Source organism: Atta colombica, unplaced genomic scaffold, assembly GCF_001594045.1.
Source record: "Atta colombica isolate Treedump-2 unplaced genomic scaffold, Acol1.0 scaffold65, whole genome shotgun sequence".
Taxonomy (NCBI): Eukaryota; Metazoa; Arthropoda; class Insecta; order Hymenoptera; family Formicidae; genus Atta; species Atta colombica.
This window is the reverse complement of record NW_017259556.1, coordinates 1,355,477-1,369,289: the sequence shown is the minus strand read 5'-3', so window position 1 is coordinate 1,369,289 and position 13,813 is coordinate 1,355,477. Positions and strand designations below refer to the sequence as shown.

Genomic DNA, 13,813 nt, shown 5'->3' with positions numbered 1-13,813 from the left:
TATATATATACTATTATATATGTATCGATGTTATATAAAAATTTTGTGTCTGAATTAAAAAAATATTAGATCTCAAATTGAATCTCACATAACCACGATGGTTCAATAAAAAAGCAGCAGTGACTCAGAGACACCAGTGACCCGGATTTACATAAGTTCCATTAACCGCATTTTTTTGATCACATTTGAAATGATTTCATTTGCTCAACACATCCAGTAAAACCTAAGCTAAGTACATCGCGAACGTCAAAGTCACATTGCTAATCATCCGTAGATCAACATCATATCAAATATTATAATTTTATTTTATTTTTTAACTGAAGAGAGATCTGTGGTTCCGAAATATATAAAACTATATGCACATTCTTAACATTGACATTAAATCAAGTCTTGTATTATGTCGCACTTTGTATATTTAATTTCTTAAATACTTTATTATTGACCTTTATTATTATTTATTGTTTTCACATAACACGAGCGTCTTTTTATTTATTTTATTAACTGTAGTTTTTAATATGTATAAGAAAAATGATGTAATAAAATGCGAATAATAATTTTTTCGTTGACATCACTATATATGTCTTTACTTCCTATCCGTCCTATCCTATGCTTCAACGAGCTGTCGCATTTTTCTCTTAATGCGTCTAGAGTTCTACAATTTTGTAGTCTGTCAACACTTATGATCTAAAATGATTAATATATAACGGTTGCCCTAACTAATATTCCACCGAAGAATGCTTCTCAGCGCCAGTCTTCTATCAAATCTCGTCTGCACGATGTTGGTATCGTTTTTTTTCTTACATGAATGTATTCAGATAGTTACATGTATTTCAGATAGTTTCAGTGATTTTTTTACAGTGCATTTTTTTTTATTATTCATATAAAATTTATTATCTATATAATATTTATTATATAAAACAATGAGTGATAAAAAGTCCTTTGACAAAGAAAATCAAAAAAGGAAAGTGGAGGGAAGAAGAAGTTGAGAAAGCTGCATCCCTCTCGGGTTCCTTCATTCAGCAGAACGATGGGGCTATTGTAATCGGGCTCGGTCAATTACATGTAAGTGAAATTCAGATATTCCATCACCTCATCGAAATTGTTGATGAAGTGATGGAGGAAAAGGATGGAAGAGAGGAGGAGGAGGAGGAGGAGGAGAAGGAAAAGAACGCTTCCGAGAAGGAGAATGTAACCGCTGGAGGAATCCAGAAGGGTCTTTCTCCTTCTTTAGATGATCCTAAGGAAATTTTTCAATTCATACTTGATTCTCATGATATGATAAATGAACTTGAATGTCTCCTCTTTAATGTCCTAACGATCAGACAAGAGAAGGAGGAAGAGGAGAATGAAGATTAAAGAGAGGAGAAGGAGAAGGAGGAGGAGAATGAAGAGGAGGAGAAGAAAGGGGGAAGGGTAAGAGGAGGAGGAGCAGAAGGAGGAGGATATAAAGAAAAAATCTTTCTTTATTTTTTATTGAAAATATCTTCGTTCACGAGACACATATCTTAACATATTTTTTGAAAAAGGTGAGTGGTTGGCAGCGGCTATTGACTTCCTGTGAGGTGGCAGCAACAACGGAGGCGGCAACGGCGGCCCGCGGCTAGGCCCCAAAGATACGTGACGCATTGCTATAGCAAGCTGTTTTATTTTTTAATAGCATAAAAGAAATGTAGTCTAAAATTCTTAAAAAATAATTATTGTAAAAAAATTACGATTTTTAATAATGAATTAAAATTACATCAAGACATATCAGGTGTATAAGTATGAAATGATGATTTTTTTCCCAAAAAAAAAAACACGTTAAATTCGGAAGAATGATAAAAAGAAATTTATTCAAAGTATGCTGCATTGCTAGTTCACATTTTTCATTGCTAGTTCATCTTTCGGGCAATTTGTGGATACCATGCCAGTAAAAATCTTCCCCTTTTGCCACGAACCATTCATCGAGTCATTTTTTCACATCTTCGTACGAACCAAAGCGCTGCTCAGCAAGTGCGTGACCCATTGATGCAAACAAGTGGTAATCGGAAGGAGCCAAGTCTGGTGAGTAAGCCGCATGGGGTAGAACTTCCCAGCTGAGTGCTTCCAACGTGTCCCAAAACTGATTTTGCTGTATGTGATGGAGCATTGTCATGGAGAAAAATGACCTTGTGTTGCCTCTTTTGGTATTCTGGTCGTTTTTTAAAGCAAACGGTTCAAATCGATCAATTGTTGTTGATAGCGTTTGGTATTAATCGTTTCGCCAGGCTTCAATAGCTCACATCCTTCTGGTCCCACCAAACACAGAGCATCGTCTTCCTGCCAAAGCGATTCGGCCTTTCGGTCGATGTGGATAGTGCGCCTGGGTCTACCCATGATTTTTTGCGCTTGGGATTCTAAAAAAAAAATCCACTTTTTATCCCCAGTAACGATACAATGCAAGAATGACTTTCTTCTGTATCGTTCGAGTAAAATTTCACATGTGTTTTTGTGCCTCTCCATCTGTCTCTCGTTCAATTCATGTGGCATCCATCTGCCGACTTTCTGAATCTTTCCTGAGATCATCTCTCGTAGGCGATTGGAAACAACTTGTTGACTAACGCTCAATTGTTCTGCGAGCAGATTGTTGAAATTGTTTTTGTGTTTGTGAATCATTTTCATCCAGCAATGCTTGCAATTCCACGTCTTCGTATTTTTTGGGCGATTTTCCGTGTTCCTTGTCTGCAACATTGAAATCTTCAATTTTGAAACGCTGAAACCATCATTCACACATTTTTTGTTTGATGGAACATGTTTATCATAAGCTTCTGCAAGTATTCGGTATGATTCCGAAGCAATTTTCTTCAAATGAAAACAAAAAATTAATGCTGTCCGCGAATGCTTCTTATTTGGTACAAATTTCATCATATTAAACACAGCAACACAATACTATGCAAATACTTTTCAATCAAATCACTTTGCGCGTTTGACACTTGTTGATGGTACAATAAAATGGCGTATAATGTTAAATCTTTGTACTTCACACTGCATTGGTGCGCCATGTTTCTCAAATCGTCATTTCATACTTGTACACCTAGTATTTCTATCATCGACGTTTAAAGAAAAAGCTAAGAAAAGTACGTAGCCATATGCATTTAAAAAGGAAAATTAGCTAGATACCGTTGATAGCGGCGAACAGTTCCAGCCCGAGACCCTGCCGCTTATTCATCAAGGACCGTATGATGAAAACGCATTATCTCATTGATACCGGATCTGACGTCAGTGTCTATCCACGGATACACTAGTACAAGGGTGACAACCGCTTAGTTCAAAAACGCTTTTCGCAAACGGATCTATCATTCAAACATACGGGGATCTTGCGATCTAACCTGGGGCTATGCCGTACCTTTCCTTGGCGTTTTGTGGTGGCAGACGTGACCACACCTAATAAGATCCGATTTCCTCACATTTTTATCTTCTATCGGCATGAGGCAAGGACAACTGGTGAATGGTGAAAAACGGACTTAAGATCAACGGGACTGCAAACAGACAAAGCTCTCGTCCATAAAATCCATGATAGGAAGCACTATCTATCACCATTTATTGCCGCGGTTCTTCAAAATTACAGCAAACCTCGGGGAGTCACCAACAGCAACGGCCGCATTCAACCATATTATATTACATTAAAACTACAACTGGTCCATCAGTGACATGCAAACCGCAGACTAGCGCCGGACAAATTAAAGGCGGCAAAGGCAGAGTTTAATTTTCTTCTAGAAGAAGAGATTAGGAGACCCTCCAAAAGTCCATGGATCTCATCATTATACATGATCAAAAAAGAAAGCACTTGGAGGCTATAGAGAGATTACAGAAAACTCAATGTTAGAATGGTACCCGATCAGTACCCCATTCCGCACATAGAGGATTTTATGCATTCTCTGAACGGAAAGACCGTTTTCTCTACTCTGGATCTGGTAGGAGCGTACAATCAAATTCCAGTACATCCGGAAGACTTCTCTAAAACCGCAATTACCACACTATTCGGACTTTTTGAATTCTGATACATACGTTTGATTTACAGAATGCAGCGCAAACTTCCCAAAGATTTATTAATGAGATTTTACACGACTTAGACTTTTGCTACGCATATATATATGATATCCTGATATCACTTTCAGCACAGAGGAAGAACACACAAAACATCTGGAAAAAATATTTACCAGGCTTGCATACGGCTAAACCCAGCCAAATGTATTTTCGAAGTTACACAAGTAAAATTCCTGGGATACTTGGTGTCAGCAGAAGAGACCCGTTCATTCCGAAAAAATGCAAGCCATATAAGATTTCAAGAAATCTGAAACCATTAAACAATTAAGGCAATTCTTGAGGACAATAAACTTCTACAGAAGATTTGTATCTAAAGCAGCAAAGAACCAAGCAGTGTTACACGATATTCTACGAGGACTGAAAATGACAGGAAAAATGTATTATAGAGTGGATGTCACAACTAGAGCAAGCGTTTTAAAATTGCAACAACAGTCTTGCAAAAGCTATACTCTTGGCACACCCGAGAATCGAAACCACGATTACGTTGATCATCGACGCTTCGGACACAGCACTCGGGGCAGTGGTGCAGGAAACAAAGAATGGCAACCACTGGCATGAACAAGAAATTGAAAGGGTGCAAACAAAATACAGCCCTTATGATCGAAAACTCTTGGCAATTTACACAGCAGTCAAACATTTCCGACATTTAGAAGGGCGGAAATTCACAATTTACACAGACCACAAATACACAAACCACTAATATACACCCTTCCAGCAAGATTTTCTGCGCAGCTCTCCGAGACAAGCCTGTCACCTAGACTTTATTGGACAATTCTCTACAGATATCCGATATATGACAGAAAAAGACAAAGTTATCGCAGATAGATTATCTCGGGTAGAAGTCATACAAAAGGTACTAGTCTTTGAAGAGTTGACAAAATCAACAACAAGCAGATATAGAAATTAAAGATATATCTATATATAGCATACGGCATTAAATTACGGCAAATCTTAGATGGCAGCATCCAGTCGTCTCTAAAATTAAAGGAAATTAAAATACCTGACTCAACGATGACTATATTATGATATAACGACAGCAGTTATACATCCGCACGTGACATAATCATTCAGACAACAGGTCTTTCAAACCTTGCATGGCTTATCACACATCCAGGGATAAAAACCACTTCAAAATTAATAAGATAAAAATACATATGGCCAAACATACAACGTGACTGTCGTGTGTGAACGCAAACTTGTCTATATTGCCAGAAAACCAAGGTATTCAGACACACGGTTACACCAACGAGAAATTTCCTAGGGATAATTCCAACACATTCATGTCAATATCGTAGGATCTATGCCAACTTCCCTGGGATACAAATATTGCCTTATAATAATCGATCGATTCTCGAGGTGGCCAGAGGCAATATCCATTTCAGACATCACAGCAGAAATGGCAGCAAAAGAATTATTCACAAACAGGATAACAAGATTCGGAAAATCAGCACGGATAACCACCGATCAAGGATGATAATTTGAATCAGAGCTTTTCAAGAAACTGGCAAATAACAGGCTCAGAGCACCTTCCTACTATCCAGCAGCAAATGGGATGATAGAAAGATTTCATCGGTAACTGAAAGCAGCCATTAAAAGTCACCAAACGGAAAAATGGGCAGAGATATTACCAGTAATACTAATGGGCATCAGAGCCGTATAGAAGGAAGATTTGTAAGCTACACCGGTTGAAATGGTATATGAGAAAGTAATTCGATTACTCGGACAATTCCCCGACGAAATTAATAACAAAATCAAACGATAATTCAGACGATTTCATAAAACGCCTGAGAAGGACACTGAAGGAGCTACAAAATTCAGAAGACACAGAGAGAAAGCTACTTTTACAATACATACAAAACCTGACACAACACAACAAGTCTTCGTGAGACACAATAGGATCCTTACGAATGCCATACGGACCTTACCAAGTTCTCAGCAGAAGCGAGAAAACAAGATACGAATCAATGGATGATTCGTGTCATTGGACAGGCTAAAGTCAGTCTACACGTTGGAACAAGAAGACCTGAAGCAGTCTAGAATACCACAAATCCCGGAACAACCAACGGAGCAAAGGACAAGAAATGGACGAGTATCAGTCTTCCAGTCCGTTTTGAAGGACTTTAAAACAATCAAGAGGGTCATGTGGCGGCTTAAAAGCACCAAGTCGCCGGGACACGCGCGCGATTCGCGCCGCCTCTAAATCGCGCGCCCGGTGCCGCGCTTAACGTTGACCGAGTGTCCGCCTAACACGAATCCCGACCGTCACGCGGCATACCAGCAACTCGCACGCAAGAATGGTTCACCAGAAGTATAAAAGTAGGGCTCTGCGGGAGGTCTTCAGCATCTTTCACTCAGGATAGAGCTCCGTCAAAGGCTTCTATAGTATTTTGACAGAATTTTTTGGTGTAACCCTGCAAAGTCAGCTCCTCTCTAAAGGGCCTTTGCAGCAAAGCGAGCTCGTTCAAGGTCCTTTGCATACTCGCAAAATGACTCGTTACCGGGCCTTCGTGGAGCAGAGCGAGGCCCTCACTTGCGGAATTCTCTTCCTGGTAAGCTAAAGGTCTACAAGCTGCCATGGAAATGTCGTTAGGAATACTACGATCCCTCTCACACCAGAGGACCTACCGACGGAGAAGCCGCTCGATTCGGGGATTACTCTCCTCCCGTGGAGGCTGATAACCCTGGAGCTCCCGCGAAAGAATTCCCCCGTCAAGGATCCACGGCGAAGACAATCTCGGTTGCATAAGCAGACGAGTTCCTTATGGCCGCCGAGACCGTCCCTATCGCTGCCGGAGGAATTGGAAATTAGACCGCCGATAAGCCTTCTACGCGACATCGATACCAAGGACGCAGGGACAAAGGAAGAAACTCAACCCACGCCAACTCTTCAGGACCGACTCTGACACCGAGGATTCCGAAGAGGATTAAACACACACACACACACACACACACACGCGCGCGCGCGCGCGCGCGCAAGGCGCTACAAAATCTCTCATAAGTACTGAAGGATTGAAAGGGTACCTCTGTACCATACATAGTTTAACAAAGAGAATATTATTTTAATTTGTGAAATTTCCTTACTAAGCGATACCTTCCACAGTATCAAAAATTAAATTTTTTTTGTACGTATAGATTCTGGAACTTTTTGCAAAATTTGAATAATTTTTACAATACGGTTTCAGAGAAGTTATAATTCATAACAATTTTGAGATTTTTACAAATGCGTTAATCACTAGCCGGCTGTGTAAGCAAAGTCACAATCAGCTGATCGTGCCAAACAAATAACTTCAAGAATCTATAGCTATGATAATGCAAAAATTTTAATCTCCTTGTGTGTGATCCGCGCAGTCATCTAATTTGCAAAGTGCATTACTGTCAATCTACTAAATTATATTGTGTTATTGCAACGTTTTCTAGAGGGTCATATTAATATTAAGAACAAATAATACATTGTTTAAATAATGCAAAGTTATGTTTTTTTAAATTATATTCTATTATATTACTTTTTTCGTTTTACATTGATAAATAATGTGTTAACTAAGTAAAAAATTTCTTGTTCTAAGGTTGAATTCAGGGTGTTGCGTTCTTTTAGTTTGCTTTCATAGAAATTTCGAATCACCTGTGTATAATTTAATAATACGAGAAGACAGGGAGTCGTTGCGACAGGATACAAATAAAGTAAATAAAGAAATTTAGCAAAATTTCAGTTTCATCATATTTTATCACAGAAAGAAATTCACATTCGTTCACATACGCGCGTGGTACAATAGAACAATAGTATTCTGTGACATATTTGATTCCTTCGAGCCGAATCCGTCGCACGGAACGACCTCACATACATCGTATGCAAAGCCACATACATTTCAAGCCATAGTTTCGAGCAATACGGATGCGTGAGCTGGAACCACAATATTATTTGAAGATACATCGTGGTTTGGAAACATTTATCCTCGTACAAAATTGGCTAAGTTGCCTCATTAAGGCAAGCATTGGATGCCACATTCAACAAGTTCGAGATTCACAAACTTGTTCTCGCCATATTAAACAAGAAGAACGTTGTATCGCGAACGGCAGCACCTTACAGAAGACTATTTATTTGCATACAAAACGAGAATCGGAAGACAACATCGGGTCATCATTCGCGTAGTCAGAATTGCAATCAACAGACACCCGGGCATTCAACCGACGATTGTCAACATTGCATCGACGGATTGAGTACTGTAATAACGTATTTATTATTCATAATTGATGTGTACATGTATGTTAATATTTTTAATTACTGTATACCGAATGAATCTAACGGAAAGCGAAGCAAAAATGAGACGAACAAATCTATAAAGATAGCTCTTATGCGACTTAAAATATATATAGAGGTCTACACAATGTTTGCACGCGTCGAAGTTCGAATAAACCGAGCGAAAAAAAAAGGTAGTAAACTTGTGCAATATGACAAGGTACAATTGCGACTCAAATGTTTAATGTTAGACACGGATACAAATTTGACTGTCGCTGATGCAGAAGGTCGCACGCGTGTTGAAGAAGCGTATTTTCAGCTTGCAATTTCATACGAACGTATTAATTCACTTGATCAATCTCAAGGAGGGCCATCAATGTTCATAGTTCAGTCACATATCGAAATAACTCAGAATCAAATAATTCGATTGCCAAAGATAAAGTTGTCTGTCTTTTCAGGATCATATAAAGATTGATATACGTTCCATGACTCATTTGATAAACTAATTCATACAAATAGTAGTTTATCGCCTATTCAAAAATTTCATTATTTGCACTCTTTATTGAAGGATGAGGCTGCAAAGGTTATTAATCTTTTGATATTACAATGGATAATTACGCGGAGGCATAGCAATTGATGAACGTTTCGATAACAAAAAGCGTTTAGTACAAACACATATCAAGGTTATGTTTGAGAATACATAAAAAAAATTGTTCGGCATTGCGTGGTATACTAGATAACATATTCAAAGAGTCTTTAAAGCTTACAAAGACCTGTTGATACGTGGGATGATGTGATGGCATTATGTATATTTAATATACACTATATTTAGTGCTAACTAAACTTGATTCTATTACAGTTAAGGAAATGGGAAACGCGTCAGAAACGCGTAGATGTGACAATACTTAAATTTAAATAACTTATGGATTTTTTGACAAAGAGAAGTTTTAGAAACGATATCAAGTAAAACAGTCATGCGAATATTGATGCAGCGAACATGTCACAAAAAGCTAAGCACCTTAGTTTAAGTGTACACATAACCACAATCAATCAATCTTGCATTCATTGTAAGGATAAGCATTTCATATATGTGTGAATCATTTCGCAAACTTTCCGTAGCAAAATGGTTTTTTGAAGTCAAGAAATAAAGAATGCTCATTTATGTATCAATTGCTTGAAATCGGCGAGATATCAAGCAAAAAATTGTATATTTGGTCTTTATCGTAAATGTGAAAAGGTACATAACACCTTATTGCATTTTGAGTTAAAATCCGATGAAACGAAGCATGACCAACTGCACTCACTTTCTAAAGCCACAAATGAATTTTTATCGGATACGTTGCCATCAGTAATTACACAATGTACTCAAATCAATACAACTTCTAAGATTTTTTTTTCAATCTATAATCGATGCATATGATTCCAAAAGCCAAGCACATAGTTGTAAGATTCTATTAGATAGCAGGTCTCAGTTAAATTATATCATAGAAAATTTCGTAAATTACAACTTGATAGTCGCGCATTTCATATCTCAATTTCGGGAATAGCACAAGGAAAGTTCAATTCGAGGAGAGTAGTTAACGTTAGTTTTCGATCTCAAGTAAATGCGTATGTTAATAGTTGAGTGCACAGTTCTTTTTAGCATTACACAAAGGTTGCCACAGAAATTTTGTTCTATTTTTGATTTTAAAATCCTATTAAATATAATATCTGCTGATCTCAATTTTAATATCCCAAGTGAGATGCTTACAGGAGTGCCAATTATTTTGGCAACTTATTTGTGTTGGTCAAATCAAGGTATGCAAGGCCCATCCTACTTTGCAGAAAATCAAACTTGGTTAGGTGATCTCAGGTACATCACACGATTATATTCGAACGTAACAACAGTTGCCACAGCAGTTGATAAACTGAATGAATTTATCTCTAGATTTTGAATGATTGAGCATGACTTTTCCCTTTCTAATACATCTTATACTCATGATAAGCAATTATGCGAAGCACATTTCCAACGAAATGTTTATCGTGAAGATGATCGTTTTATAGTGAAATTGCCGGTAAACAATGAAAAACTCTCGACACTCATACGCACGGTCTCTGCATCATTTTTGGCAATTAGAACCGTTCGAAAAGTCGAAGAGGATGAGGCAGAAATCATTTTCCATCGGATCAGAAATAGTATTACACGATTTTTACGTAGACGATCCGTTCACTGGAGCATCTACGATACAAGAAGCATCCGAAAACAAGAAGCAAACCGTAAAACTACTCAAAAAAAGAAGTGGATTTGAATTAATAAAATGTTCATCTAATCATCGATCTCTCTGCGAGATATCAAGGTTCCACTTGAGAATTCAGTTTGGCTCTCGATCAATAGTGAAACCAAAGATCTTGGTGTGAGTTGGAATTCTAAATCAGATACATTCAATTTTGTGAGTATAGGGCATCATCAACCATTAGTATAACTGAACAAATGTAACATTTTCCAAGATAGCTTTGATTTTTGACTCTTCAGGATTACTAGGTAACCGCAACTTTTAATACAAGAATTGCGTTCTAAAATTCATTGGGATGAGTCTATATCAAGTGAATCGCATACACTTTAAAGAAAATACGAATATACGAGAGCAAGTCAATAAGTTTTTAGTAAAATACATTTTTTTTGATCGATTCATTTTTATTTCTCAACACAGTCTCCTTTCAGCTCGATACATTTGATCCAATGATTCTCCAATTTTTTCAAACCGTCCGAATAATATGATTTGTCCAATCTTTCAAAATAAGCCTCTGTTTTGGCGATGAGTTGCTCTCTTGTGATAAATCTCTTTTCTCCGAACCATTTCTTCAGGTTTGGAAACAGGAAATAGTCGCAGGGGACTAAATCTGGCGAATATGCTGGATGGGGAAGCAATTCGTAGCGAAATTCGTTGAATTTGGCCATCGATGCCGAGCATGTGTGAACCTGCATTGTTTTGATGGAAGAGCACTTTCTTCTTCGCCAAATAGGGACGTTTTTTTCTTTAAAATGTTATTGAAACGATCCAACAAGGCTGCGTAATAATGGCCATTGATCGTTTGTTTTGACGGAAGATAATCGATATGAATTATACCGTGGTCATCCTAAAAAACTGTGGCCATCACCTTTCCGGCTGACTTTACGGTCTTCCTCTTCTTCGGAATTGGTTCACCCGGTGAAGTCCATTGTTTTGATTGTTCCTTCTCGGGTGTGAAATAATGGATCCATGTTTCGTTCACAATAATGAATCGACAGAAATTCATCTGGATTACGTTGAAACATCTTCAAACATTGTTTTAAAATCGTCACACGGCAGCATTTATGGTTCACAGTGAGCAAACACGGCACCCATCTTGCCGATAGCTTTTCCATAATTGTTCGTGCAAAATTGAAATCACTGTGCCATGTAATATGCCTGTGATCTCAACAAACTCGCGCACTTTCACTCGTCGATCAAGTCAAAACAATATCGTGGACTTTATCGATAATTTCTGACGTAGCAACTTCAATTGGATGTCCTGAACATAGTGCATCACATGTGGATGTACGACCATGTTTAAATTCATTCACCCGATTACAGTCGCAAACGCTGATGCAGATGAACATTATCCAACTTGACTTTGATTTCTTTTGGCATTAAACTTTTCAGATGTAGATGTTTAATCACTGCACGGAACTCGTTTTTTTCATTTTGCAAAAAATACAAAAGTTGTTCGCTTTAATCGCTACAAAAATGAAACCACGCGATGAATTCTGCTGAAAATTTGACAGCAATCAACTGAGAGATGCTACTTGTCAAAAAGTAATGTGACATGACATTGCGAGTGCCCTGTGACAGATTTTCTAAGAACTTATTGACTTGCCTTCGTAAGTTATCAGCACTCAGAAATATTGAAATACCATGTAAAGGCGTATGCAATGACACGCGAAACATAGAAATTCATGATTTTTCTGACGCGAGTCAACAAGTTTATGGAGCATGTCTTTATGTGTGATTTATTCTACTTAATGGTCATTCTGAAAATTTACTTATTGTGCTCTAAATCTAGGGTAGCATCCCTTAAGACATTATCCATACTGCATCTCGAGCTCTGTGGAGTATTGTTAGTAGCTCAACTTGCAAAAAAGGTGTTAAATTGTTTGTCTTTTACGAGTCTATTTATTTATGGACTAAACGCATCGTGTTATGCTGGTTGCAATCGTGCAGCCATAAATGGACATCATTTGTTTTTGCTAACCGTGTAGCTGAGATACATCATCACACGTTGATTAGTTGGAGACATATATGTCCAATTCTGAAAATCCTGCCGATCTTCATTCCCGGGGTATTATACTTGATTTATTAGATGATTTAAAAATTTGGTGGTTCGGATCATCTTAGTTGAGATTAGACGAAGATCGATGGTTTTCTGAAAGTTTTTTGTATGAGATGTTGAGATGCCTGAAGAAAGAACAGTAGCCTTGAAATAAACCGAAGTAAAGACTCGCAATGATACTTTTATAATACTTTTAATCGATTTTCTAAATTGCATCTCATACGCGTCGTTGGCTTTTGCCACAAATTCATAAGGTGAAAAAAACAAGCACTTCTCAAATCATGATGGGGATATAAATAAGGATATAATCTTCAACTATCAAAGAATTGGAGCATTCAAGGGTGACTTTGATAAAGTTAACACAATGCCTTTAAAGCAGAATTACGTTCTATCAAAATAAATAAGTGTATATGTAAAAATAGTAATGTTCTAAAGTTCTTAAGTCCTTTGACACATATGACAGAGAGTTGATAGTCAATTGTTACATCGATGTATCTTACCAATACAAGCATCCAATATTGTTACTAGGCAAGAATCCGTTTACAAAGCTGATTATCAAGTGAGATGAGCACGAGCGTCATTTATATGCGCAAGTAACATTGGCAGCTGTATGTTAAAATTACTAGCGTCACCGCGAAGTATTGTCCATAATAATTAAAAAATGTATAGTACGCATGCGTAATTCTCCTTAATTAAGTACGACATTGATGGCGATATTGATTTACTAGAAGCACGAATAAAGGTGTACAACTTTGCTTCCGCCGTTTTTTTTCCGAAATTCGAGGCTTTATTAAAAAATTTTAATAAAAAACTGGTACATTTATGATTCACAGTATTGTCCATCGCTGGCCACTACTTTCTCCCATCTTTCGGGTAGCGTACGAATCCCGCATCGAAAAAACTTCATCTTTTGAGGCTATCCACGAATCAATCCAATTTTTTACTTCTTCATAAGACCGGAAGTGCTGGTCAGCTAGGCCGTGTGCCATTGATCGAAACAAGTGATAGTCAGAGGGAGCAATGTCTGGAGAATACGGCAGGTGGAGTAGGACTTCCCATTTCAACGTTTCCAAGTATGTCTTGATCACTTTCGCAACATGGGGTCGAGCATTGTCATGCTGCAAAATCACTTTATCGTGTCTCTCGTTGTATTGCGGCCGTTTGTCTTTCAATGCTCGGCTCAAA

At 37.8% G+C, this 13,813-nt stretch overlaps 1 pseudogene; it reads right to left on the bottom strand.

The window, feature by feature from the left end:
* Positions 1-10,973: 10,973 nt before the first annotated feature.
* LOC108692193 lies at positions 10,974-12,388 on the bottom strand (annotated as a pseudogene).
* Between the last annotated feature and the right edge of the window lie 1,425 nt (positions 12,389-13,813).